The 27123-nt window shown below is 50.1% G+C and overlaps 1 protein-coding gene across 6 annotated transcripts in view; it reads right to left on the reverse strand.

Annotated features, from left to right (window-relative positions):
• Znf516 (zinc finger protein 516) overlaps window positions 1–27123 on the reverse strand; it is a 118571-nt gene that overhangs the window by 91363 nt on the left and 85 nt on the right. Inside the window, exon 1 of one of the 6 annotated variants that reach the window (XM_045134680.1) lies at window positions 25642–25762. The exons of 1 other annotated variant lie outside the window; for it this stretch is intronic. The gene's annotated coding sequence lies outside the window, so the exon portion shown is untranslated. Of the gene's footprint in view, window positions 1–18172; window positions 18292–21237; window positions 21299–21420; window positions 21543–25124; window positions 25246–25641; window positions 25763–27123 lie in introns of those variants that run through there. 4 more of the 6 variants (XM_045134682.1, XM_045134681.1, XM_045134684.1 and 1 more) reach the window with 4 other exon arrangements.

Below are 27123 nucleotides of genomic sequence, written 5' to 3' on the forward strand. Positions count from 1 at the left end.
ACACTTGATGTCAGAGCCTACTACCATCCACAAACTGCTAAAAAGCAAAACAAAACCAATTTTTTTCGAGAGGAAGCCAATGTCCATGTTCCCCAAACCGACAGAGATGGTCTGCAGAGCGCATGCTCCCTGCTAACAGACCAGCAAAGCATTGCTGGTTTTGTCCTGTTTTTTGTTTTTGTGGGGGGGGGGAGGGTTCTTTGTTTTTATCCTAACTTTTAACTCAGTCCTAGAACAAATCACAAGTGGCAAAGATGCGATTCTGATCCACTTACAGTTAGAACAGGTTCCTAAACTTGCATGTCTGTCCAAGGCAAGATGCTGACATCATGACTCGCCTGCCCTATCTGCTAAGAACTCAAGATCAAATCACTTCACGTCACATTAGACTGACCCTGCGGTTCTGATCCAGGGCCTCTGTCAGCTGGCTTCAGTGTTCTACTTCCTGATGGGAAATCCCACACAGACAGACATATTCTGTGGTCTCTGCTTTATTTCTGAGGTAGGGTCTCGCTCTGACCCAGGCTGACCTGGAATTCACAGTATTTTCAGTGTGGCCTCGAACTCACAGCGATCCTCCTACCTCTGCATCCCAAGTGCTGGAATTAAAAAGGTGTGCCACCATGCCCAGCTTATTCTGTGAATTTTAAACACTCGATTTTCGTTACTAATACTTCACAATCACTCTCAGCCAGAAGCACTGAAGTTGACTAATTGACAGTAAGGACTTTCCTTTAATTTTGTATGTGTATGTATGTAGTTTTATGAGTGTTTATGTGTCCAGGAGTGTATGTGGGTACAGGTGTATGTGTATGCGCGTGTGCACACACACAGGCAAAGGCCGTAGGCTGACATCAGATGTCACCCTCAATCACTTTTATTTATTTACCTATTTATTTATTTAGAGACAGGCTCTACTGCCGAACCCACAGCTCTCCAATTCCGCTAGATTAGATAGCCGGTGAGGCCCAGGAAGGGAGTCTTTCTCCACCTCCCCAGCACTGGGATTACAGAGGACACCTCCATGCCCAGCGCTTTACGCAGGTGCTGGGCATCTGAATTCAGGTCCTCATGCTTGTGTGGCAAACACTTTACTGAATGAGCCATCTCTCTAGCCCTCATAGGACTTCTTATCTTTGATTTTCTATACATCTCTACATACTACACTTGACAACTGTTCCAAATGTAAAGTTATCTAAAACCGATTATTTAAATTTCTTCTAAATCCCTTCCTCCTTTCTTCAGTTGCTTGTGTTCTTTGAAGGCACTTTTTGTTAGCTGACTGATCAGAAAACACCTCCAGATACTTCACTGCACCCACACCAAAAGTGGCTGTCCAAATCCCGCACAAGAAATAAGACATACACAGGAAACTGTAGAGGGCATGGCAGAAGCACAGGCCGGTGCCACCAGCTGTCACTCCATTCACTCAACACGGAAGAAAGGCTACGCTATGGGGACAGTCTCCACCATGACACTTCTCCTGGAGACGTGACAACCAACTATCACAGCTCTGATGTCGCTTCTCCAAGAAAGAGACACGCACTAGGGCCCGTGTTTTTCCGTAACAAGGTGTGCAGCCTTGAGTTTGTCGTTTAGCCTCCATGGCCCGCCCTTTCTCCGCATGTGACAAGGGTCCTTTGTAGTGGACAAACTGATGATTCCGATCTAGACTTCTAAGGTAAGCCCATGACCAGGGGCCTGCAAGTTGTAATGCACCTCACAGGCACCCTTAGGCCTCTGGGCTGCACAAGTCCATGCCTCAGGAGACAAGGTTTTGAGATGTAAGTTGAGATGCCAGGGGATAAAGGCCCAGACTCCGATCTTAGCACAGGCTCCCCTGCCCAAAACCAGACTGGCAGCTGCCCCAGGTCTCTGACACCTGCTTGGCACGTCCCCGACCTCATCTCCTCTATAGCGGTGGGGCTACCAGGTTCGCTGCTCCTCCAGACCCTACCGAGGGAGACGAGAACTGTCCCCAACAGAGGATCACCATGTCCTATGGACTCCATCGCCTAACACAGCCAGAGCACAAGCACACTGTCCTCCAAGTTCGCGCACACCCAGGCTGAAGAGGCCCCCTCTTCCCTGGACATCTTCCTCCAAAGGCCTGACAGCCGGTCCCTTCCTTCCGCGTCTCCAGCCCGGTGACACTTCCTCCCAGCACACATGAGGGATCCCTACCACACACACCGCTTCCTGCTTCTTCCCAACAACCCTCAGAACAATGGTCTTGCCTGTTTCATCCTGGGTGACCTCTCAACCACCAGTTTTAAGGCACTGTCCTTGATATTCACGTGCCCACTTACACACTTCTGTGCTTCAAGGTACGGCTGTGTGCACAAATACCTGTGTGCATGGCTACACTTGCACATGTGTACACTGCATTGACAGAGTGTGTGTTTACGCCTGCACACTTGAACACTGCTTGCACTTACACAGTTGTATGCTTTTGCACATGTATGGACACACATACCCACGGGCTGGTGCACGTGCTCACACCCATGTTTACATAAGTGAACACACACAGGCACCCACACCACCTCTAGACTCCAGCAATTTCAAGCTTCTCTTCCTCTCGTGGGCTCTGGAAACTTTTCTGTGGCTTGGATCCCCACGAGCACCCTTTCCCTACATCTCCTCAGAAGGTGGAGACCTAAGGAATATGGCCTATAGGCCTACTGGCACAGGCAGACAAAGGATGAATCCACGAAGAAGCTCAAGCCAAAAGAAAAAGAAACTGCAATTATCATTAACTCCAGTGATCATGGAAGGAAAATAAAATCAAGCCTGAAACAACTGACTCACGCGTGAAACAGCCATGTAGTCACTCCGTTCTTTAAAGTAAAACGCACACGACATACAAGTCGTGAAATGGCCCAAGCTCGCTACAGTACAGCTCAGACAGTGCACAGGGCAGAGGAGGGAGGCGGCAGGAGAATCCAGGGGAGCATCCGGTGACATCACTGCTGAAGTCAGAAGCCTGGATTTAAAAGGAAAAGTTACAAGCATAACCACTGGGGGAGCTAAGCACACGGTGTTTTCCATCAGCCTCTGGCTTCAGGAATGAAAGGGGAAACCTTAACTCACGGACAACAGAAAATCAAGCGAGGAGCAAAGAACCACGAGGGCTCCTTAACTTAAAAACAGCTGGTCTAGAGAACGCGGCCCCATCTCGAAGTAACAAAATGAAACAAGAAAAGCCCAAACACGGGTAGTTCAGAAATAAGTGTAGATGGAATGATCTTTCAAAAGAAAAACTCCACAGTCGGGCGTGGCGGCCCGGCCCTGGGGAGGCAGAGGTGGGAGGAGCGCGGGGAGTTGGAGGCCAGCTCGAGACTACACGGTGAATTCCAGCTCAGCCTGGGCTAGAGAGAGACCCTGCCTCAATAAAACAAAAATTAAAAAAAAACTCCTTAAGATTAAAAACTAAATTAAACAATGTGCTCCCAAAATGAAAGCCTCAGAACAGTCACACATGTAGGAAAAAAAAAAAAAAGAAAAATTACCAGGGAAATGCAAACACAACAGTGGAATTGCAAACGGCCATTTTGCAGTTTCACTCCGGGCTGGGCAGTGAGTGCCAAGGCAGAGTGCTCGCCTAGCTCGCGCAAGGCCCTGGGTTTGATCCCCAGCGCCACAAGAAATAAGCAAGTAAGTAAACAGTTCCATTTCTGGTTTTAAAATAGGCACTAACTAACTTACACACAGGCCATTTCACAATGGTGAAAGGTGAAGATATTATTACCTATACTTTTAAGCCGAATAACACCAAGTAACGCACATGAGGTAAAACTACAGTGAACCCAGCAGAAGACAACCAAGAGGGGTCTGAAAAGTCTGCCTGGCACGTCTTCAACCTGGCAGAGCAAGTAAGTGAAAATAACAAGCAGGAGAGGATTTGAAAAGCAAAGCAAGGTTTCTCTGACACAGAAGAATCAAACCCCATACTTCATACATGGGGTGCTCCATGCAGGCTTGCAGAGAACCCCAGGGGCGCCACACAGCACTACCATCAACAGCTACCCCAGAAGCCACAGGCCAGGCTCAACCCAGAAGAGGTTCTGAGCTCTCAGCAGCCATACAGGAAGGAGACCAAAGTGAACTAACCCGACCTCGGGGAGCAGGGAAACAAGGCAGGAATGTCACGGGGGCAACACGAACACTTAGGGGAAATAAATTAGAAAATGGAGCCGGGCGTGGTGGCGCACGCCTTTAATCCCAGCACTTGGGAGGCAGAGGTAAGAGACTGCCTGTGAGTTCAAGGCCACCCTGAGGTGACACTGTGAATTCCAGGTCAGCCTGGGCTACAGTGAGACCCTACCTCAGTGGAAGGAGGGGAAGAAAAAGAAAATGGGGGTGAGCGGAGAATTAACAGAGGAGCCCTTGATGACTACAGTCAATGAGATCAGTGCCTTGCCAACCTAAAGGTGGATGGAGGGGGTGGGCCCAATGTCCTCATAGAAGGAAAATTAAGTAATACAGCTGGTCATAGTGGCAAATGCCTGTGATCCCAGCACTTGGGAAGCTAAGGCAGGAGGACTGTGAGTTAAGACCAACCTGAGCCACATAGTGAGATCCTGTCTCAAAAAAGATACAGAAAAAAAGAATACAACTTTTTTTTTCCAGATCGCTAATAGATCCACTTTGCTGTATGGATGAGAAAAGAATAACTGGTTTTCTAGTATAATATAAAGTTCAAAATGGAAGTGAACAATCAGGTAAGTAGTCAACAGCTCTCTCTAACACCTATCCACCAGGCCAGTTCACATGTAAAATCATGCAAACCTTTAAAAAACAACTCACATACAGGCTTTCTACTTGCTTTTAGTGCAAAAGTACATAAGGAGGAAGGTCCAAAAGAAACAAAAAGATATTTGGAACACACATGCAAATGGCTATTATCCAAACAAAATGCTCTGACAGAGCAAAACTCCAAAATTCTTGGTGGAGAAACAGACAGAAAATGAGAGGTGATTCATGAGAGACAAAATAATCTCTTAACATTAAGAACTGCTCATCACTGATCACTGGAAAATGCCATTGTTTCCCCATCAGTTTGGCCAAGATTTTTAAAATGGACGACATCCACCACAGACAGGAATCCCACAATGCACAGTAACTTCTGCAGAGCCTCTGTGAGGCCCTCAGGGGATTTTTGTTGGGAAGTTCAGCAATATTCATCCGTAAAAATGGCCAGTCATTCCAAAACCACACCTCAGGGAACCTGCTTAAAAAGAACGTCCACCTTGTGGGACAGGGCAAGCGCAGCGCTCGGGGGCTGGTGGAGGGCACAGCACTCCCTGCAGACCGCGTGTGGCCAAGACAATCCGACGGTCTGTGCTCTGGCCACACCGAACACGTTCAGCCACCAGGGTGTGCACGCGCCACTGTGTACGCCTTAAAATGTTAAATTAGGGGCCTGAGGAGATGGCAGGGTCACACACAAGCGTGAGGACTGGCATTCAGATCCTCGGACTCACATAAATGCTGGGTGGGCATGGTGGCCTGTGTGTGATGCCAGCAACTCCAGATGTGGAGTTGGGACCCCGGGGGCAAACTGGCTAGTTAGACTGGCTGAATCAGCAAGCTCTGGGTTCAAGTGGGAGACCTTTCCTCAGTAAATAAAGTGGAGAGCAGTCAAGGGAGACACCCGATGTCAGCGTCTGGCCTCCATACACACACATGTGCAGGCACACAAACCACATACATGTAGAAAGAAGTTTATACTTAAGACATATAAAAACACAACATACCATCATTTTAATTTGTGATACTAAAAGCAAAAACATGGAATATTTTTAATATATTTATATTCACATATACATAGATTTAGATATGTGAACGCCTTAACAGACTGGTACAGAGAAGTTAATAAACAGCTGCTTGCACAAGGGAAAAATATATCCGTGTTGTACAATGTCTAACATGTTCTTTTTCCTCAAAATGCAACTTCTCATTTAGACTTTAAACATTTGGCGACTAAGATGATGCAATTTAATAGTCATGCATTTTGTATAATTACTTGAAAAGAAATCATTTAATTTGAACATGGCACGTGCCACCATAAGTATTTGGCTATAACAAAATTACCAAAATAAAGCTGTGGTTCAAAATCAAGTGTTGAATTATCTGCAGTGAACCACTACCCTATTTATAGTAAGTAAAGTGCTACATCTTCAGCCTACTTTGTGAACTTTATGTATCTTACTTTTGAAAATTTCTGTGTATATCTTCAAAGCAAAGTCCCTCGACCTTTATCCCCTCAAAACTGCAAGGCCCAGTTACATCTGCCAATGTAATACTCTTGTTCAGTAATTAAAATGGGTAGCTTCAACTAATCCCTGGGATAGGTGCATTCAAGCAACTCTCTGCCTGCAAAGGCAACTAACTACAGAAGAAACAAAGTCCACATTATTGCCTTGTGGGGACCCAGCCCCGCCCCTCTCCGCAATTCCTCTCACTTAAAAATAGGACACAGTCCATTTTCTAAGCTCCAATCTCAGACATCTTAAAGGGTCTTTCAAATGAATATGAAAGAAATTCTGCCTGGAGCGATTAACTGTAAGCCTATAGCTCTGTTTTCCACTAAACCTTCAAAACCAGCCTGGTTTGTCTAAGAAAAGGATGTTTTAATCAGAACACTTTAATTTATCGTGATGCTGAATCTCATCTGACCAGCAGATCCTAAGGCAATTGAATAACTGTAAATTTCACATGACTGGGTAGAAACGGCCTGAGCTCTTGAGCCCCCAGATGTGCAGCCAACAGGGGCTTGACTGGCTATGGACGCTTAAATCATCCTCAAGACAAGGTCCCAGCGATGAAACCTCTCTCCCTGAGTTGGTGGATTTGCAAAGCTCTCAGAACAATGAACACCAGGTCCATCCACTCGCCAGTGAGGACCAAGCAGCTAAGAGTCGCTTTTTCTTTAAAGCAGAAATGTCCTTTGCCTACATTTGCATATGACCACAGTAATGTTCTGAGCCACTGAGCCAGGAGGTGAACAGCCAGGAGCAGAACAGGCCCGGACTTTGCCACTCCACCAAGGTCCCAGGCAATCTGCACCTTAGAAGCCTGATAAGTGTCCTGAACCCTGATCCGGGGACTCTGCTGGAGAGTTCATCCCTTCACCTATCACAACAAGCCGCGGTGACTGACACGGCCAGAAATGGAACTTGACCCACATTCAAAATAAGAAGCTCGAGCCCAACATGGGCATTTACAAGTAGGAACGATGGGTGACCCAAAGTGTCCCGTCCATGAGCAGGACCCAGACCGTCTTGTCTGCAAAGAAGTGTGACCACAACTGCCATTAACAACATTGCATTGCAGTCTCCACAACATGAGGCTATAGTTTTGCACCCTGAAACCACGACGGAACTTTGCACCTACCTTGTGGCACTTACTAAGTGAGTCCCTTGCCAGTTCATGCTTAAGCCCTTGCCCCTTCCACCTGGTGCCACTCCCTCATGCAAAGCGGCCCCGTGTGAAGTGTCCCTCGTTGCAATTCCTCACAGCAGAATGATACACAAATAATTCTGGGAACAACACTGGGAGGGAGGAACACGAGCCCACTGCCCCGAGCTGGGGCCTGGCCTCCTTCAAGGCGACAAGGCGCCTCAATGGGTTTTTGTCTGCTCTGACGCACTTGCTTGTTCCCTTTTCTGAACCAGTACTGTTACTCGCGTATTATTATTACTATGAGGATGGTAGATGAAATGCTCTTTGTTCCAGATCCATTCTGAGGAGAGACAAGACAGACTGCCAGCCACAACCAAACCCTCAAACTTAACTGTTTTCCCAGACTTTGAACACAGAGCTTAAAGTGTATTGACTTCTGATCCAACAACTAGGGTTCCAATGTGTAGGACCTGGGGGGGGGGGGTTGGAACGGGACTCGGAACAGGAAAGGCCCTCCAACTGCTGTGAGAAGAGCAGAGATCTATCTCCTTAATACTCCATCCAGCAAGGCCCTGCTTACAAAGGAGCAGATGAGCCCTCCCTGGGGCTTCTGCCACGTCCAACCTCAGGCCCAGCCAACATCGGTACTTTCTATTTCCTGTAAATTTGCTCCATACATTATGAGGGTAGCAAATCATAAAAACAAAAAAATAGGGCTTAACATATAAATAACATCTACTGAAATGGGTTAGGCCACGATTCTCACCTCAGTTTCAAAGTAAACAAGTAACATTGCTAAACCTATGAAAAATAAAGATATATCTCCTCCTTCCAGTTTATACACTGGATGTGAAACTTTCATCAGACATGTTGGATCCATGACCCAAAACTTCTTCCAGAAAAACACAAGAAAAAATGGGCGTGGGAAGATATCTCAGTTGGTAAAGTGCTTGCCTTACAAGAATTAGGACCTGAATTCAATCCCCCCGTACCCATATAAATAAATGTAAAGATGAACTTTTTTTTATTTCAAGGAAAAGTAATGCCCTTGGGGACCTCTCTAAGAGCCATAAGACTTTTGGGGGACAAGACTCAAGAGTGTCAGAGGCAGGTGCTCCAACACAACGGGGGCACCCCAGTGCACACTCCACACCTCCCAGCAACAGGTATCAGGAAGAAGAGTCAAGGCCAGCTGTGGTGGTCTTCCTTCTGTCTCCTGAAAGCCTCCAGTGAGGATACGATGCAGGCTGCAGTCCTACCCAGTCCCAAGGGGTTCCAGCCTATCCACCGTCTGGGGTCTTTTTCTAGCTTGTGCGTGCCAGTTAGCAGCCCACTTCTACAGGTGAGAGAGCAAAAGGCACACGGGGGAGGGGAGGTGGCTGCCGAGATGGCTCACTGGTTAAAGGCACTTGCTTGCAAAGGCTGACAGCCCTGGCTCAAATCCTTAGCACCCATGTGAAGCCAGACCCAAAGAGTACATGTTTGGTGTTCATTTGCAGTGGCTGGAGACCCTGGTGTGCCCATGGCACACGTACGTATACACACATACACACACACACACACACACACACACACACACGTTTTTAAGGCACACAATTCAACTCTGGCCAGACACACTGCCAGTTGAGGCTGGATCTGAATGAAGACAGAGCTATAATCTTCCACGCTAAGATTCTCTTCCGCGTAGCAACAAGGCTGAATTAAGAAACGTGTGTCGTCCAATGCTGTAGCAGAGGTGAGGCCGAGGCCAGGGTGCAGGAAACCTGAGAGGGCGTTCTGTCCCGAGAACACACAGGAGGGACAGTTCCAGGGGGTGGAGTCCGGCCTCTGGGCCTCCTGGGCTCCTAGACATCCTCAATGCCTCCCTCGGTGGCCAGGACAGATCTAGAGGTTACAGAAGAACGTTTCTCCCCTCAGCAGACAGGACCCGCCTGACATAATGGTAACGTATTCCCCCTTTGGAAGTATGTAAAGGGAGACGGCCAGAGAAGCCATGGAGTGCACATTCCAGGAGCTAGTCTGGTCTCAAAGATGCTCCCCTCAGCACACCAGTGACTGCAAGTCAGAAAACTGCCAAATGGGGTTCGTCTGAGCTGGGATGGGCCGCTGGCGGAAGCACACGGGGGTTTCAAAGACAGAGTGAAAAGAACAAAATCTACATCAGTGTGAATTCTTGTACCATTTCCATATTTAAGAAACGTTCTGCCACCTTTAATCCCAGCACTTGGGAAACCAAGGTAGGAGGATCACTATGAGTTCAAGGTCAGCCTGGGACTAGAGTTACAGGTCAGCCTGGACCTTAGTGAAATCCTGCCTCAAGAAAAAAGGAAGGAAAGAGAGAAGCCGGGCGTGGTGGCGCACGCCTTTAATTCCAGTATTCAGGAGGCAGAGGTAGGAGGATCGCCATGAGTTCGAGGCCACCCTGAGACTACATAGTGAATTCCAAGTCAGCCTGGATTAGAGTGAGACCCTATCTTGAAAAACCAAAATAAATAAATAAATAGAAAGAAAGAAAGAAAGAAGGAGGGAGGGAGGAAAGGAAGAAGAGAGGAAGGGAGGAAAAGGAAGAGGAAGGAAAAGAAAGGTAGAAAGATTGATTCTGGGACCAGAGAGATGGCACATCTGTTAAAAGTGCTTGCTTGCAAAGCCTCTCAGGCTGGATTTAATCCCCCAGTACCCATGTAAAGCCATATGCACAATGTATCACGTGTCTGGAGTTTACTGGCAGCTGCAAAAGACCCTGGCATGCCCATTTACACACACACACACACACACACACACACACACACACACACTCTCTTTCTGCTCTCAAATAAAAATGTTAAAAAAAAAATAGGCTGGAGAGGTGGCTTAGCAGTTAAGACACTTACTTGCCAACAAAGCCAAAGGTCTCAGGTTCGATTCCCCAGAACCCACATAAGCCAGATGTACAAGGTGGTATATACATATGGAGTTCATTTCCAGTGGCTGGAGGCCCTGGTGTGCCCATTCTCTCCTTTCCTTTCTCTCTCCCTCTCTCCCTTCCTCCCTCTCCCTCTGTTTGCCTCTTTCAAGTAAATAAATCAATAAAAATTTTTAAAGAAACATTCTGGCTATACTAGATGAAATAAAACAAATAATCATTAATGCTCATTTTACCTGATTCTTTACCTCTTTCAATGTGGTTCCTAGAAAATTTACAGTTGCAAACGTAGTTTGTACTCTAGCTCAACTGGGCAGGAGCAGGACTGCAGAGGGCAGCGGCAGGCCAAACTCTCTCTCTCTACCTGTGGCCTGTTTCTAAACAGTCAGGGAGCCAACAATGGCTTTGACATGTTTAAGTGGTTGAGGGAGAAAATTCAAAATATTTTCTGAGATATGAAAGATAGCAAGGCTGGAGAGAGCACACCATCCATGAACTGCTGACCTAACATAAGCATGAGGAACCAAGTTTGATCCCCAGATCCTGTGTAAAAAGGTTGGCATGGAGACGTATGCTTGCAATCCCAGGGCTGGGAGGGAAGAGACAGGCAGATCCCTGGGGCGCGCTGGCCAGCCAGTCTAGTCTAGTTGGCGAGCTCAGGCCAGCAGGAGGTGCTATCTCAATAAAAAAGGGGGGCCATATAGAGTCTGAGGACTGGCAATATATGAGACTGTCCTTGGGCTTTTGCATCCATGTGCATATATACACATGCGCGTGCATGCACGCACACCTACACACTCACGGGGGGTGGGGGGGACAACAGGCACCTGCTGATATACTTGTCTAGGACACCTCCGTGCTATAAGGAGGGTCATGGCAACAAAGCTGTGCTCACCCAAAAAGCCTCAAGTCTTCCATGCCTGACCCCTCGTAGAAAAACTTCCCTGACATTTTGCACCTACACGTGAGGCTTCCACAGTTAATGAGGATGTTGTGTTACAAGTCCCTCTGGGCTTCATAAAACCCATGATCACCCCAGGATATGGGACCACAGGACAGAGGGTCTGGACATGATCAAAGTCATTCCCTACCCCAAATCCTCCTACAAAGAGTCTACTTGGACCACACTTGGGGCCTGTTCAAGGTTCTTGCTTGTTTTCAGAACAGAGGGTCAAAACGATTACAGACCCAGAGGCCTCAACAGCCAGCCCTACTAAGGCGAACTGCTACAGTGTCTCCCAGTGGCTCTTCACCCAGAGGAAGGAGGAAGAGAACGGAGAGGGTGTTCATCTCCCATAATGGATGGCTGATGGTCTTTTTTTATTTTTACTTATATTTGAAGGCAACAGACAGAGAAAGAGGCAGGGAGAGAAAGAGAGAGAGAATGGGCATGCCAAGCTTCCAGCCACTGCAAATGAACTCCATATGCATGAGCCACCTTATACATCTGGCTCACGTGGGTCCTGGGGCATTGGGGCTCGAACCGAGGTCCTTAGGCTTCACAGGCAAGCGTTTAAACGGCTAAGCCATCTCTTCAGCCCGGTCTCTATAATTTTCAATGGCTCAGACCAAAACGCAAATAAATTCCACACACATCTGAACAGGCACCAACAAGAGGGGGTGAAAAGCCCAGGGAGGATCCCCCGAAGGTCACCTGCTCAGAGAAACTAGCTGTGGAGCTTCGCAAGGGCGCTGGTGCCTGTGTCCTTGCGGGGAGAGAGGCAAAGAGTACGAGCAGTTTCCTGCAGCTGTTCTAAATATTAAACAGTGCGGAAAGAACACGCACCCGATGAGCATCCAGTGAACAGACTTGACTGGGGAGCTCGTCATTCCCGCATTCACCCAGTTTGATTTAAGTCGGGAATAAATATGAGTAATAAGTTAAACTTCTACTAACACAATGAGGAACAGTCATGTTCAGTAACACATAGTATGTTGTCATGGCAATTCAAAAAAGCAGCTGTCGAGGCACACTGAATTTTGCTCTCATGACCTTGGCATTCTGGCATCGATGCAGCCACAAGGAACCAGCTCAAAAGTCACAGCAGCGTCTGCCGTGAGGAGGTCACTGTCTCTGTAAAAATAAAGAGCCAGCTTTAGACACCAGTGTGAGAACTTGCTGTGCTACGAACAAGAAAAGGCTTTTCTCTCCTCAGAAAACTGGGGTGGGATTTTCCACGATGGTCAATGCTACGCAGAAATCGCCATGTTGTGCTTTTTGTTTTGGTTGCCAGAAAGCTCCGATCCCCGTGCATGTTGGCTCACATGTCCCCCCTGGAGGGAATCTTGAGGTCTGCATGTGTGCTCTTATTTTTCCCATCATCATGACAACTATTCCATTTCCTGTTTCCTATTTGTATCTGCATTTTCTACATGTTTAATGTGTGGCCTTGAGCACCCTCAACCTTTAGTGGAAAGGCATCAAATATAAACAACTGGTTACCACCAATGTGCAAGTAACACAGCTTCACCCAGCAGGCAAACAAACCTGTAAAAAGGTCTCACATAGCAGCCACGGGAAGAGTTAAGAGGCAGAAAGCCTTTGTGAACACTAAGGGCACCATAACATAATTTGAGAAATTTCTAAAATACAATCAAAATTACCTACTACACAGTTGCAGGGAAGTAATGAAAATACAAACCAGTGCTGTTCTCTTAGGAAAAAGGAACGCCATTCTAAATTGGGGCCTCAATCTAGCGACATTTCCCCCTCAGAAAATCTAGAATGTCTGCTCACAATGAGAACACAGAAAAGATTAGGTTTTTCTAGGGTTCTTGAACAATAAAGAAAAACTAAATGGTGCTGGCCCAGCTCCCAATTTCCCAGGAGCACACTGAGGAGCTCAGAATCTGCAAGGTCCGTCCATACATCGACAGGGACAGACAGGACACGAACCCACCAGTCCAGAGGGCCGCCGATGCTGCCCACAGGTCACTTTGCCAAGGACAGAAACGAAACCTCCCAGCCCCAGGGCGGGCTCGGCTCGCTCCTGTCCACCTCTCCTCTTCCCGCCATCTCTTCCGTGCGCGCAAGGTGACCTCAGAGACAAGTGCCCACTGTGTCCAGTCAGCTGTCCATCTCTAGCACCCCTGCCCACGCCCTAGCAGCCTCCTCCCAACCCAAACCTCTCAGTCTTCATGATCACCTGCTCCTCCACAGAGGACACCTACGCCACAGCTCTCCACCTATTCGTAACGGCTTTGGGCACAAGGCATTCACTAGCTGCCCATCAGAACAGCCTCTGACTTTGTGGACATTTTTTCTTACAGCTTTCTGGTGACTATTACTTTTAGGCTTTCTAAAGCCCATGTGAGGTTTCTGGCTGTGATGCAGCAAAGCCTAGCACCCAACACACAGCCCTGGGTTTGATCCCAGCACTGAAGGAAAAATGCTAATAATAAGTGATGTTGACATGGACAGCTACCACTGGGTTTCCCAGGAAGACCTGCACACCCGCGCCCCTAGAGCTAGGCTGGAAATCTATGCCGACAGCTGCCTGGCTCAGGGGACAGGACTTTCTGCTTCCTCCTGGGCTACACTCGGCAAAGCTGCAGTGGCCTCAGCTGATGACAAGTGGCGGGTTCTCACACGAACACTTCTCCGTGGAGAGACGCAAACACTGAGTCAACACTTTTTCTTCTCTCCGGAGCCAGATCTAAGCACTGTGGTGACCCGAGTGGGCTCTCTATAAACTGCCCTGAATAACTGATCATCTGCCAGGGCTACGCTTTGTGGCGCTGACTCAGCATGCCCTTAGCAACCACGTTCTCAGAGTGGACTTTCACTGCACTTGGGTGTCCAGCACCCATATCCAGGAAAGAAAACAACTGGTGCTGCGAACCATGGACTGAGCCTCGTCCCATCTGTGTCCTTGGCCAAGTCACCAAATCTCTCTGCATTTTGGCACTAGAAGAATGTTAAAGATCACCCAAAAATCACCTCTAAACCTCCCACAGTTGTAACAGACTGGCGTGATTCGCAACACAGGAAAACAAGTTCAAATATAAATGAGGTGAATTTGTAACGAAATGCAAATGACCATGAAAGCAAATGTTTACCTTCATGGTCATTATATCCACAGAAAAACGGGGCGGGGGCGGTGGCCAGCACATGCAATCTCAGCACTTGGGAGGCTGAGGCAGGAGGACTGCTATGAGCTAGAGGCCAGCCAGAGTTACATAATGCATTTCAGGACAGCCTGAGCTATACAGTTAAACCCTGTCTCAAGGAAAAAAAAAAAAAAAAAATAGGAGGAGAAAGAAGGAAGGCGGGAGGCAGGAAGGGAAGGAAGGAGAGAACAGACAGACATATTAACCTGCTCCCACCAAGAAGATATAATCAGTAACTATCCCCTGAGGTTGGGCACAGCTCAGTGGCAAAGTGCTTGACTACAAGGCACAAGGTCCTGAGTTCCAACCCCAAGCACTGCAGAAAAATAACAACCTAGCCCTCCCCCCCCCCCACACACACACAAACAACCATAGTGGCCTACAAGATATATTATACTTCCCCCACACTGGGCAAGATTGAATGGCTGCATGCAATACTTGCTCGGACTGCCTCTTAATGGGTGCAACCATACAGAAACATACACAGCATGCAAAATCCCAACTGAGTAACAGATACTGAACAGGAAAAAAAAAAAATGTGTACATACTAGAAACATTAACCTTACTTCCTAAGGTCCTCACTCCTAGCAGCCTAGAATCTTCCATCCACCTAGAAAATGACTGATAAGCCAATCTTCCTGTAAAGCCATTAGCAGGTTCCGCTTTTCTATCACCAGGGTAATTTATAGAGGCTAATTTTAATCCTACCACTAAACCACTAATCCCATGACTCTACCGAATTGTCCCCAAGTTTACGTTGCTATGGTAAGTGTTCCTACACCAGGAATCCACTTGTTCACTAACGGTTATATTTTCTACATCAATTTTAGGAATGAGACCATTCTCCTGGCCTCTTATTTAAGGAAAAAAAAATAAACCATTTCTGGAGAAACCAAGGCACTTGGGCACCTGGGTCGTTGTGCTTATCACAATAATGTTAATTTGAATCATGCCTGGTGCTACCCGGGAAGAAAGATTGCCATCATTACGCTAACGGTCGTGCTAACGACATGGCAAGCGCTGGAATGGTCCTTATGAATCTGGGTGGGGGGATATGATTATCAGTGAATGGTGGTATCTGCTCAAACCAGCACAGAAATGCTCTCTGGTTGAAGTCTCTGTGAATCCTGTTCACAAGGCAATACACACACAGTCCCCACCTCTCGGGTTCTGCGTAGCCATCAGCATACTAGGTCCACTCAGCCTGACTCTGAGGACAACACACACAACTGAGCCTAAGTTTGTTTATTCTGCCCTTAAATCAGGACATGCAGTGTGATTAAAAGTACTCAGCTCGTCTGAGCAAAGAAGGTGGCCAGAGGCTACTGCCACACAAGGACATCGGAGATGGAGGGGACCTGTGGTGACGCTGCCTGTTGGTGACCTCCTGAGACCCTGCCAGAGAAGACATTCTTGTGAATTAAAAGCAGCCTAACCAAAAACCCAAAGCCAGCATGTGTGAACAAAGCTCATTCATGAGTGAAAACATCAGTTATGCCTGCAGATAATTCCACAACAGCTAGTCAGTGATGAAGTTGGTTAGCAAAATTCAGAAACTATGAATCTATCTGTTCCCTGACTCATCCGCTTCAAAAAAAAAAAAAAAGTCTTTAAGGGAGGGGACTTTTTTTTAGCTGTAGGTTAAAATCATAGGACAATCAGGAACTAAGCCACAGATGCTCTCTTTCCAATCAGTTTTCACCTTCCATCCTTTTATCACAAGTACTATTTGGCTCTAGGTTTTCCTGAATTAACATAATCACTCAACACTTAAGGCCCCACTATTTCCCACGGACATGTCTTCAGGAAAAGAAAAACATGAATCTTGCTCACCACCCCTAAACGCCAGATGAAGAAGCTGGTAAATCCATGACCACCTTTAGGCATAATTTTCAATACCTCACTGACTGTACTCAATTTCAAAGAACATTCTGGAATACTGAAATAAATTAATGCCTCGCACAGCCCCTAGACAGCCCAAGCAATATAGGTTAAATAGTACCATATGGCAAAGACAGACACATGTTGCTCTCTGCTGAAACAAAGGACTAAAATTCCTAAACAAATGTCCCTCCCTCCTTTCACATGGGGGTGGGAGAAATGGAGATTGGGGGGGGGGTTCCACAGTGCTAAGAATGCTGGGGGGAAAAACCCGACTTCTTGCCCATTAACAGAAAATTAGTTTCAACAGAACACCTCCATTTTTTTTAGTCTCCCTCTAGGTCCTGAGATAACACAATAACATAATCTACCAGCATCGCCTCCTAAGTGAGCAAGACAAGGGCAGGCCAGCTGTGTGCAGGAGGCAGCACCATCGGCTGGTCCCCGGGGTGTGAGGCACAGTGACAGACAAGTCTACCTGTTTCAAAAGGAATAGAACACCTGCTCAACTGAGCCTGGAAAGAAAACAGCAAGCTGTGTTCCTACCTCCTCCTATTTTCACTTCTCAGTTGAGTCAGAACTTCACAATTACATATTATGTATGTCTTGGGAAGTAAATGTTCAGATGGTAACAACCTCATTAAATTCCTGGCTCAAAGAGAGAGGGGAGGGGGGGAAGGAAGGGAGAGAACCTACCAGGGATGAACAAAGATTGAAAACATACAATGAAATACGATCTGTATCCCAGCCAGATGTAGTTGCCCTTTGGATTTTTTTTTTTTTCCATTCTCCTGTTTTGTGACTTACTCATTACTTAACATATATTTACATGCTGGCTTTCCAAAAATAGGTATAATTCTAATTATTCTGCTTGGTTAATTTTTAGTACCATTTGGACTGAAGATTAAATGCCAGCTCTTTTGGAAGACTACATTTAAGGCATGTAGTGAGCCACAAAATTACACTTCTTTACAGTTCAGATATGGGCACGGAAAAGTATCTCCGTCCACACACAAACACCACACACGGCTCTCACTCCCGCGGGGAAGGGCCACAGCTGCCAGTGTCACGTGTGGCCAGATGCAGGGGGGGATAAAAAAGGCAGTACAGACAGCTCCAACTGCCAGTGTCAGGCAGTCCTTCAGAGACATACTTCATTTGTTCAGGGGCACAACCAGAGACATTTACAGCCCCAGGAATGCAGTCATACCCTGAAAATATGCCTCCTTGGGATAAAATTAATTTTTAAAGTAAAGATGCTTTTTGAAAGACTTGAATAGCACATTCTATAAATTCATAGCAAAAAAAAAAAAAGCCTGCCTTTATTTTTCCTTCCATTAGGTTAATTTTATTAATAAAAGTTCCCACAAATAGCAACAGCGGATTGATTACTTTCTTGAAATGGGTTTGTGACAACTTTCCAAAATTCCTTGAAAATGGTAAAATAATAGCTGGCTTCCCATCAAAGGGAGACTCCCTGCCCACCCTTGTTCCCGGCAGGAGGTGGAGAAGGGGGGGGAGATGTCAGCCTAGAGCAGAGGTCCCGCATAACCCCCCGCCCCAGATTCACTGTTGGTGAGTGGGAACACAGAGAATGGGAACCAGGGCTTGCCTGGGGGGGAAAAAAAATGCTGCCTCCTCCTCCCTCTTCCTCCTCCACCTTCTCTTCTCCCTCCTCCTCCTCCACCTCCTCCTCCTCCCCAGAGGCCCCAGGTACAACTCAGCCTGAGCAGGCGCCTGTCCGGGCACTTCTGGCCAGGAAGGTGGCAGCCGAAGCCCCAAGCCAGACCACGGTGCCACCCTGCCACCCCCGCCGCAGCCCTCCTCCCCACCCCCCACCCCACCCCCGGGGCACTCCGCGGCGCACGTTCACACCTGCCTCTCGGGAGCTCCAGGTTCTTCGGGGTCTGGAACACGGGGCGCCCGGGATTCCGCCCGCAGCCCGGCCTCAGGCATCCATTCCCCCCCAGAGCTCCACATCCACATCCACATCCTGACGCTGGGCTCGCCGGGAAAAACCCCGCACGGACAGAGGAGCTGCCGTTCCGGGCGGCGCCGCAGGGGGCGCTCGCCGGCGCCCTCGCCCGCCCCGGGTGGGGGGGGGGGGAGCCAGCTCCACGGGAAAAGAAGTTAGGCTCCGGGGCTTCCACGTGAACTGCGCCGGAGAAGCCAGGGTCAAAGGTGCCAGGGCGCAGGCCAGCCGGCGAAGGCGTTCTTTGTGCCATGGCAGGCAAGCAACAGGCCAGTGCCCAAGTGGTGTGAGAAATACAGTTCGGACTCTGGCAGTGTCTGCTCTCCAGCCGAGAGCCTGGGAAGGAAGGAGGTCAAGCACCTCCTCACGGCTTCCAGAACTTCTCAGGGGGAGGGACTGAACAACAAAGAGAGGCATTTGTGCAAGGACCGGGGCAGAATGGCTTTCTCCAAACACTAAGACTTAGTATAAACATGTCCTGTAATGAGGCCCGCTTTTGAGGAAGGAATGTTACCCCCAAGTTCAAATGTTTACAATGCAGACATCTGACCAAATAAAATCTAAATATCTTTTCTTCCGCCCAGTTTTCTGTTCATTATGAACCCCCCCCCCCAATCCACAGGGACCGCTGAGAAAGAGAAAGCTGAGTCTCTTCTGCGGATAAATTTGGTGGCAAAACCAAAGCGAAAAAGCTCAGGTCTCCTGAACTCATCACAAACTGTGTGCCTGCTTCAGTCACAAGCCTAGTAATATTATCAGCAAAACTATCTGTCGTCCTGAGAGAATGACCACGTCTTTTTTTCTCAGAAGCTGAAAGTGGAATAAGAAACAATGCAGTGAGATATACGAAAGGGCATATTGCAGGAGGAAAGTGCACACACAGGCTGGGGCACGCTCCCTCCCTCCTGCTGCACATAATCAGCTTCCATTTCAGGCTCCTATTTCCATGGCATTAAGGTATAATGCGGCTGAAACTCTACACACCGCCTGCAGTCCCACTCACAGCCACGCCCACGACGTTCTGCGCTGTCCCCCCCTCCCCAAAGGTTCCTTCTGGTAAATTATGAATAAGACCAATACTATTCTGGAATACGAATACAGAGAAATCCACGACTACCCCGTAAAACCAAGGACTGGTTTGTCCAGAAAGATAAAAGATTTGAGAGTTGCCAGGACACACTATCATTTTGCCCCAGTTGGGCAGATTCCTCATTTCAAAATATTCTTGAATCTCCTTTTCTTTTCCACAGAACTGTTGCTAAATTTAATGACATCAAATGCTTTACTTATAAAACAAATACCTCCTGGCAGGAGCCAGTAAGGCAAACGGAGTTAAAAGTTTCACTTATGGAAGTTGAGACAAAGAGTTTTGTTTTTGTTTCGTTTCTTTTTTTTTTTTTTTTTCACACTATGACCCCTCTTGGAGACCCCTTCCCATTCTATTCACTTCACACTGTCTCTGCACAGCTTAGGAAGTCAGAAAGCCATGTAGGACTTTAGTGGCCCACGGAAAAATTTAATCACTATATTAATTGACTTCAAAAAGTTGTCTACGGATTAACAATGTTAAAACACTGACGTGAAGTAAGCTTTCCTGAGGACATCACTATCAGATACAACTACCAAAGTTAAAGGCTTGGGCCTAGAATAATTCTGTGTATTAGGCCATGTGGGAAGATAAAAAGTTCTCAGAAACACAAGCAAAACTCCTTTCTCTGTGTCCACTACTGGAAGCAGTAAGTTGCCACCAAGCAAACTCCTTCGGAGCTACATTTCATTTTAGAAAGGCATGTCCACTCCTCTCACTAGCTTGATTACAAACCCAAAGGGATGACTTTTTTTTTTTTTGTAATGGTAATGTGCTTTCAATGTTTCCTTATATTCAAATTAGCAAGTATAAGAAAACTAAATCCCACTAATGAATAATTTATATATATATATATATATATAACCTTTATCTTAACACATCAGGATTCTAATTTGATTATCAAAACCCTTGAGAGCTAAGGCACCAGGACCCATTCCAGAAGACTATGGAGTCTTTCTGGCTGAACTAACGCTATCCCCCAGTCACCCAACTCACACCTCTGACACCAGGAGCCTCATCACCACTTTCCAATTTTACTGTAGGGGAGGGGACTTTCAGATTCATGCACAATAATGATGCGTGGTACATTTAATTCCTGCTGGTCTGCGTAAGCAAAAAATAACAGATATTTTGAGGCCACAATTAAAGACAGGGAGGAGGAACCAACGATAAAATGAGCTTTTATTGTATAGGGCCCTGACCAAATCAAATATCACGCAAGCCTAGATCCTAAAGTGACACATTCCTAAACCAAAACACTCCAATCATTATTAATTGGGTGGTTACACACATAATCTGGAAAGAGCCTGTTGGGGAAGTAACCTCTGGCTTCCACTCTGGTCGACACACATAATTTTTTTTTTTTAATCAAGATTGTAGACTTTACTGGTAGGCTGGCCAGGAAGAGCCTTTCTGCTCTGTTTAATGAAGACCCCCTCCCCCATGTAAAAAGTTCCTTCTGCGACTCAGTGGGTGAGTGGACACCATTGAGTGGACCGGGAAGGGGGTGTCCAAGTGCTCGGTCCTTTGTTACTCAGTGGACACCCTGCAAGGCCTGGCCCTGCCCACGGGCACATCTGGCCCTTCTAGAAAACAGCCCAGCGTCCACTTAGGCCTCCGGGACGGCGGAGACATCGGTGAGGTCACACGCGCAGGGCACAAGGTCCCCCCACGCAGCAATCCTTCGCCCCGCGGACCCCTCCCGCCCTCGCCTCCGGCCCGACCCTGGGGAGGGGGGGGGTGCACGGAGCCCCTCTCAGGTGTGCAGACCCCGCGGGGGACCATCGTGAGGATGACGGCGGGGAGCACGCTTGACCATCATCGCCCCCTCCCCTCAGTTCCCACCCAACAAAAGTGAAGTTTAAAATAGAAACCAATTACCTGGCCTGCTGCCGAGCAGAGCCTGGGTGCATCGCCCCCCCAACACACACACACTCACCCGGAACCGGCCGCCGTGAGACACCCACCCCCACAAACACACGCAGCCTGACTCCCCCCCCACCCTGGCGCCCACGCCCCGCCCCCGGCGCCCCCCGGCCCCGCACCGACCCCCGCCTTTGTTACCGTGCGAAGTTGGGCTTGCGGGTCCCCGGCTCTTTCACTTCTTGGGTTACAGTGCAGGCGTGTGACGTCCGCTCCACATGACGGGGCTGGGTGGGGGTCGGGCGGGCGGGAGCCCAGATTGGGGAAGAGGACGAGGAGGAGGAAAAAGGGGGGGGGATGCGGAGGGAGGGGTGGGCGAGGGAGGACCCGGCCAACCCCTTCCCGCCCCGCCCACAGCAGCCCCAGCAACAAGCGGCCGTCGCCCCCGGGCCGGCCTGTGTTCGGCTCCCCGCTGGCGCTCCGCCCCTTCACCACAGCTCCGCCCCCAGCGTGCGCTCCGCCTCCCCCTCCAGAGCTCCGCCCCCAGGCTGCGCTCCGCCTATCCGGAGCTCCGCCTCAACCTGCGCCCCGCCCACTCGTCGGAGCTCCGCCCCCTGAGCGCTCCGCCCCCCCCTCCGGGGCTAGGCAGGTGGTGCCCCGCCCTCAGCCCGGCCCCTGCCTGCACTCCGCCCCCATCCGTAGTGGGCAGGTGGTGCCCCGCCCACACTCGCCCTTTTTTTTTTTTTTTTTTCTGCCCTCCCCCCCACCCACCCTCCGACAACTAAGCCGTCCAGGCCTGCGCCCCTCTCCATCCCCAGCGGCTCCCGGCGGCCAACAGGCACGGAAATGAATGATTTAGTCCAAGGACAGACCCATTCCTCGTGCTGAGTGAGGCTTCCCTGAGCTTGGCAAGGGGTCTGAAACCCGAGACACCCGGACTGGGAGTGGAGATGGCCCGCGGGGGAGGGGAGGCGATACTACCTAGGAACTGAGTTGGATTATTTCCTGGGTAGGTGGGTGGGTGGGACGGGAGGATCCTCTCGAGGTGACCTCGGTGCATTGAGGCACCGCACACCCCTATGGACGCGGTCCCCCTTCCAGGGTCTTGGAAAGGAAACGCGCTCTTGGGTCTTTAACCCATCACTGCATCACCACCAAACACCAGTGAATTGCACCGCAGCCCGCGGAGCTCCCCCTCCCCCCAAAAAATTAAGCATTTAAGCATAAGCTAGGGGTGCATGTCCATGCACTTCTGAGGAGGCGCCTGCCACATCAGCCACACACCACTACGGATATTCGCAGGAAGGGCGGCGCAGATTGGGGAAGGTAGGAGTTGTGAGGTGGCCCGAGATGCGGTCAGCCCGTGGATGTACCCGTTTTGAGCCCTAGTACTGGTCAGCCCGGTGTGCAGCAGAACTTTCCCATCATGAGCCTTTCGCATTCTAGAATCGGCCACGGTCTTATGGATCAAGACTCGCCATGAGAAGGGGAGGAAAAAAAAATCAAATGCGAAGTTGGAAGATGGCACGGTGCCTTTCACTTCCCTCCAGAGTTAACATCCGTCTCAACCATCCGCGCTCTCCTCCGTAGCTTTAGCTCCTGGCGGCCAACTGGCAGCATCGTCCGAACCCCACTCGCGCCCCGTGGCGCGCCCCGGGGCTGGAATGAGACTGATGAAACTAAATCCCACCGTTCCCCTTTCCTTCCCGAGCTGCAGGTTACAACTTGAATCCCAAAAGTGCCTCCTCCGCGGTTCAGCCTTCCCAGGACGACATAGGCAAGGGGAGGGGGGGGGAGCATGGTCTCCACTTAAAAGACCGCTGCGTGCGCATCTCGCCGCACAGACCTGGAGAAAAGACGTGTGTCCACGTCTACAAGCCCACATCTGTGCAAATGCGGGAGCCTGCGGATGGCGCGCGGCGGGGCGGACACGCGGGCGCGCGCGTACACTCGCGGAGAGAGAGACACCCCAAATTACCTCCGGGATGGAGAAAGCCGCTGCGGATTGGCCAGCTGAGCCATCACTCACAACCAAGGGGCAGGGAGACTTTGTCAAGCAGTTTCTTTTCTCTCTCTCTCTCTCTCTCTCCTCTCTCTCTCTCTCTCTCCTCTTCCCCTCCCCCCCACCCCCAGCCGTTTCATTTAATGGTAAAACAGCGAAGAGCTAAAAGTTAGCCATCTATGCAGAGAGTTTGCGTCCTTAACGAGGGGGGTGGGGAATGGAGACGGTACCATTTAAATATATCCCGTATGTCCACAATGGAGGAAAAAGAAAATCGGCCATCGGTGCCGGGGGAGGGGGGGGTTGGAAGGGGAGTACCGGAGGGGAAGAGCGCCGAGTTAGGAGCAGGGGGTCATGAGGGCGGGTGGACGCGGGGTACAGTTGTCCTCGACACCCAAAAGGGACTTTGGCCTTTAGGTGATTTCGAAATTTAAAAATGGTTTTCACAGGTCGAGTTATAAGAAATGCTCTTCTCTAATTTTTGAACTCATTTTATTATTTAAGCATGCAGAAGAAAGCATGTTTCCTTAAGAAAGAAGTGACCTATTTCTGGCTGGAGATAAACGATCATGTTAACAGATGTTAATCTTGTAATCTGTTTTTCCTGTAAGCACTTCACATGTCCGGGTTTCAGACCTTAAAAATAACAAGCTTTTCCAAAAAAAGCCTGACGTCACAATTCACTCCCTGAAGAAGAAGAAAAAATCACACTCCCCCTTCTGCTTCCCCCCCCCCCGCCCAGCGCGATGATTTCAAAGACATTAAATCTTTTTCACTTTATAAATGCTGATTTGTTCTGCCTCAACTCCCACAGGCTTTTATTTGCATTTGAAATTCCACAGGTTACACCAGTCGCCTTTTCAAAAAAAAAAAAAATGTAAACCAACAATGAAGCAATAAATGGCTTTTTGTGCATCTGGATTAAATAAGGCACCGAATATTTAAAGAGAGGGCTGAGCAAGTTGATCTTTGCACACCCGGAGACCGAGTGACTCTTTTTATCAGTAAGTCAGCGGAATGAGTAAGATGCAGACAGCCCCACAGCTCCCGGCTGATCCAGGTCGGCTCCGAGAGCTTGTTAACGCTGGTGATGAATGCGGCTGACTTACAGACCCACAGTTTTCGGGTAAAGGGCTGGTTCTCTTGAGTACTAATTGCATGGATCCTCTGCCTCCCCAACTCACAATGCCTGATTGTCACCATACACCAACCTTCCTCCATGAACTGCCGGCTTCAAGACCCCACTGGGCTAGCGTTTTAACAAACTTACTCAGCCAAAGTTTCTTTAAAACTTGACCAGGCGGTTTAATCTAAATAATGGTCAGAACTATTCAGTAGTATGTGGCTCCCTTGGAAATGGCAGAGGAGGCGCTTTCCAACCCACACCCACCCCCGCAGCACACACCCCTCAGCATTCTTTTATACACTCGAATGAGTGTGTGTATATCTGTGTATACACATACCTATATAGACATAGATGTAGATATATACGACGCCGTCAGTAAGTCCCCCACCCCCACCGGGCTCAGACCCCAGCCAGGCAGGGCGCATCTCCTAGGAATCCCCGCCTCGCAGACCTCCTTCCCCACCCCACTCCAAGTCACTTCGAGAACCTCGCCCCCACCTCCACCCCTGCGCGAACTTCCCTTCCCAGAGCGCCTACTTCTTGAATGTTAGGGTCACTCAAGTCTCCCGGGTGATAGACAAGAGCCCAGGGAGGAGGGCAAGTGAGAACAACCCCCAACCCACACCCCCACGACACACAAGCACGCGCGCGCGCATACACGTCCCCTAAGCAGCGGCGCTCGGGGCGGGGAGGGGGAGACCCCCGCATGCATCGATCCCATCCGCCAAACCCTTCATAATTGAAGCGACTCCTCGGGCCCCGCCGCCCATCACCCACCTTCATTAGCCGAAGCGTTTTACTTTAAAGTAAGGCAATTTGCTCTTTGTCTCCTAATGGATGGAGAGCGCATCCGAGCTCCCCTCCTCCTGGGCGCGTCGCCTTTGACGAAGTGTACAAAGCCCGAGCCTCTTCCGCACTCCCACCCCGGTCCCCACCCCGCCCCTCCACTGCGGTAAAACCACCTCCCGGCACCCGAAGTTCCAAATCTTCGCCTCTCCCGGCACGGCCCAACCCAGCAACTAGCAACAGGGAAAGCAAAAGTCGCCCTCCCCGCGCCCGGGGAGCTCCACCCGGGAGGGGGCCGCCCCCACCCCCACCCCACGGGGCACAGCCATCGTCCGGGGGTAACAGCGAACCCCCGCCCTCCACACACACACACCCGACATACACACACACACACACACACACACACACACACACACACCCGGCTGGTCCTTTCCCCTCCACCACCACCACCACCGCCCTCCGCCTTTCTTTCCGTCTCTCCCGCGGGTCCCCGCCCCTCGGCCCCTACCTTGGCGGGGAGGCGGCGGGCCCGGGCAGGAGGTGGTGGTGGAGAAGGAGGAGGAGGAGGACGCGCACGCCCCGCGCATCTGAAGGTGAAGCCGAGCGTCCGCGGCGCGGAGCCGAGCGCTGCACTAGACCGACCGCGCCAGCTGCGCCCGGGAGCGCGGTGGGGGGGGGGGCGGTGGTTGGAGGAGGGACGCACGAGGGCGCGCGGGGCCCGCCACGCGCCCGGTCCTCCACCCCCCCCACCCTCCGCGCGCGCCCGGGACGCACCCGCCCCCGCGGGGGCCCAGGCGCCGGCTAGGCTCCGGGGGAGTCGGAGGGGGGGGGGGGTTGCACGGTGCAGAGAAAGGGGGCCGGGCATCCACCGCCAGGCACAAGGTCCCAGGCTTCCCGCTTCCCCCCTGTACACACACACACACACACACACACACACACACACACACACACACCACCCCACCCCAAGCAAGCCCCGGGAATGGTCTGCCCTATAGGAAACGCACACACGCTCCACTATTGTCTCGTCAGCACAAAGTTCGGCCACACTGCGGAGAAAGTCTGGAGGCTCGTGATGAGTCAGACCGGGATCATTTCTCTCCCTTAATGGTCTGGAATCACCATCTCGGGGCGGCGGAGTGGTCGCCCCCTCCGGCTCGAGGTCTCCGGCTGCCGCAGATCCAGGTCCTGGAGGGTGTTGATGCGCGCGCGCACACATACACACACACACACACACACACACACACACACGCATCCATACGTGCAGACGTGCTCGGGATGCAGCTTCAGCCGGCTTGGGCACCTGGTTACTCAGACCTTAAAGTGTCCACCCTGCGCCCGCGGTCCGGGATGAGCGTGTGTCCCCCAGCACCAGCACCACCACCACCCCGCCCCGAACTTCCTGGGGGAACGATTGTGGGAGTCGTGTTGAGGAGGACCAATATAATACAAGAGGTCCTGAATGCAGAACACAAGGTCCGCTGGAAAGACAGGAGGACGGCTCCCGGGGCCGAGTGGAGCCGCATGCAACTCCATTGCCACTGTAGCTGTTTACTTGTGTTTTTGAAAGTTCAGCTCATTTCGGTTTTGTTCTGCATACTTATTTAAGTCCACCTCCACGCCTCCCCGTGGGCAGTAGTTAGTGAGTCTGAGCATCAAAATTTTCATTTAACTATCCCCCCCTCAAAAAAAAAAAAAAAGCTTTCAGGGTCCTGGGCAGGGAGGGGCTGCTGGCGGGGGGAGGGGAGCGGGGGAGGGGCCGAGGAGCTCGCCCCGCGGCCCGCGGTGACGTAGGCCAGCGGGGGAGCGTGGCCTGCCTGGCGGAGGGGCACTGTCTTCCACCAGGCTCTTGGCCATCTTGTTCGTTGTGATAACTCCGTAGTGGATTTGCACTGGGGCCAAGACGCCCCGCCGGTTGGTCCTCCACCACGGGCGCTGCCATCCGGGAGGTTACCTTTCCGAGTGGCATGACTGGGTGCCCAAGCCCCTCGCT

The sequence above is a fragment of the Jaculus jaculus genome, chromosome 15 (assembly GCF_020740685.1).
Source record: "Jaculus jaculus isolate mJacJac1 chromosome 15, mJacJac1.mat.Y.cur, whole genome shotgun sequence".
Taxonomy (NCBI): Eukaryota; Metazoa; Chordata; class Mammalia; order Rodentia; family Dipodidae; genus Jaculus; species Jaculus jaculus.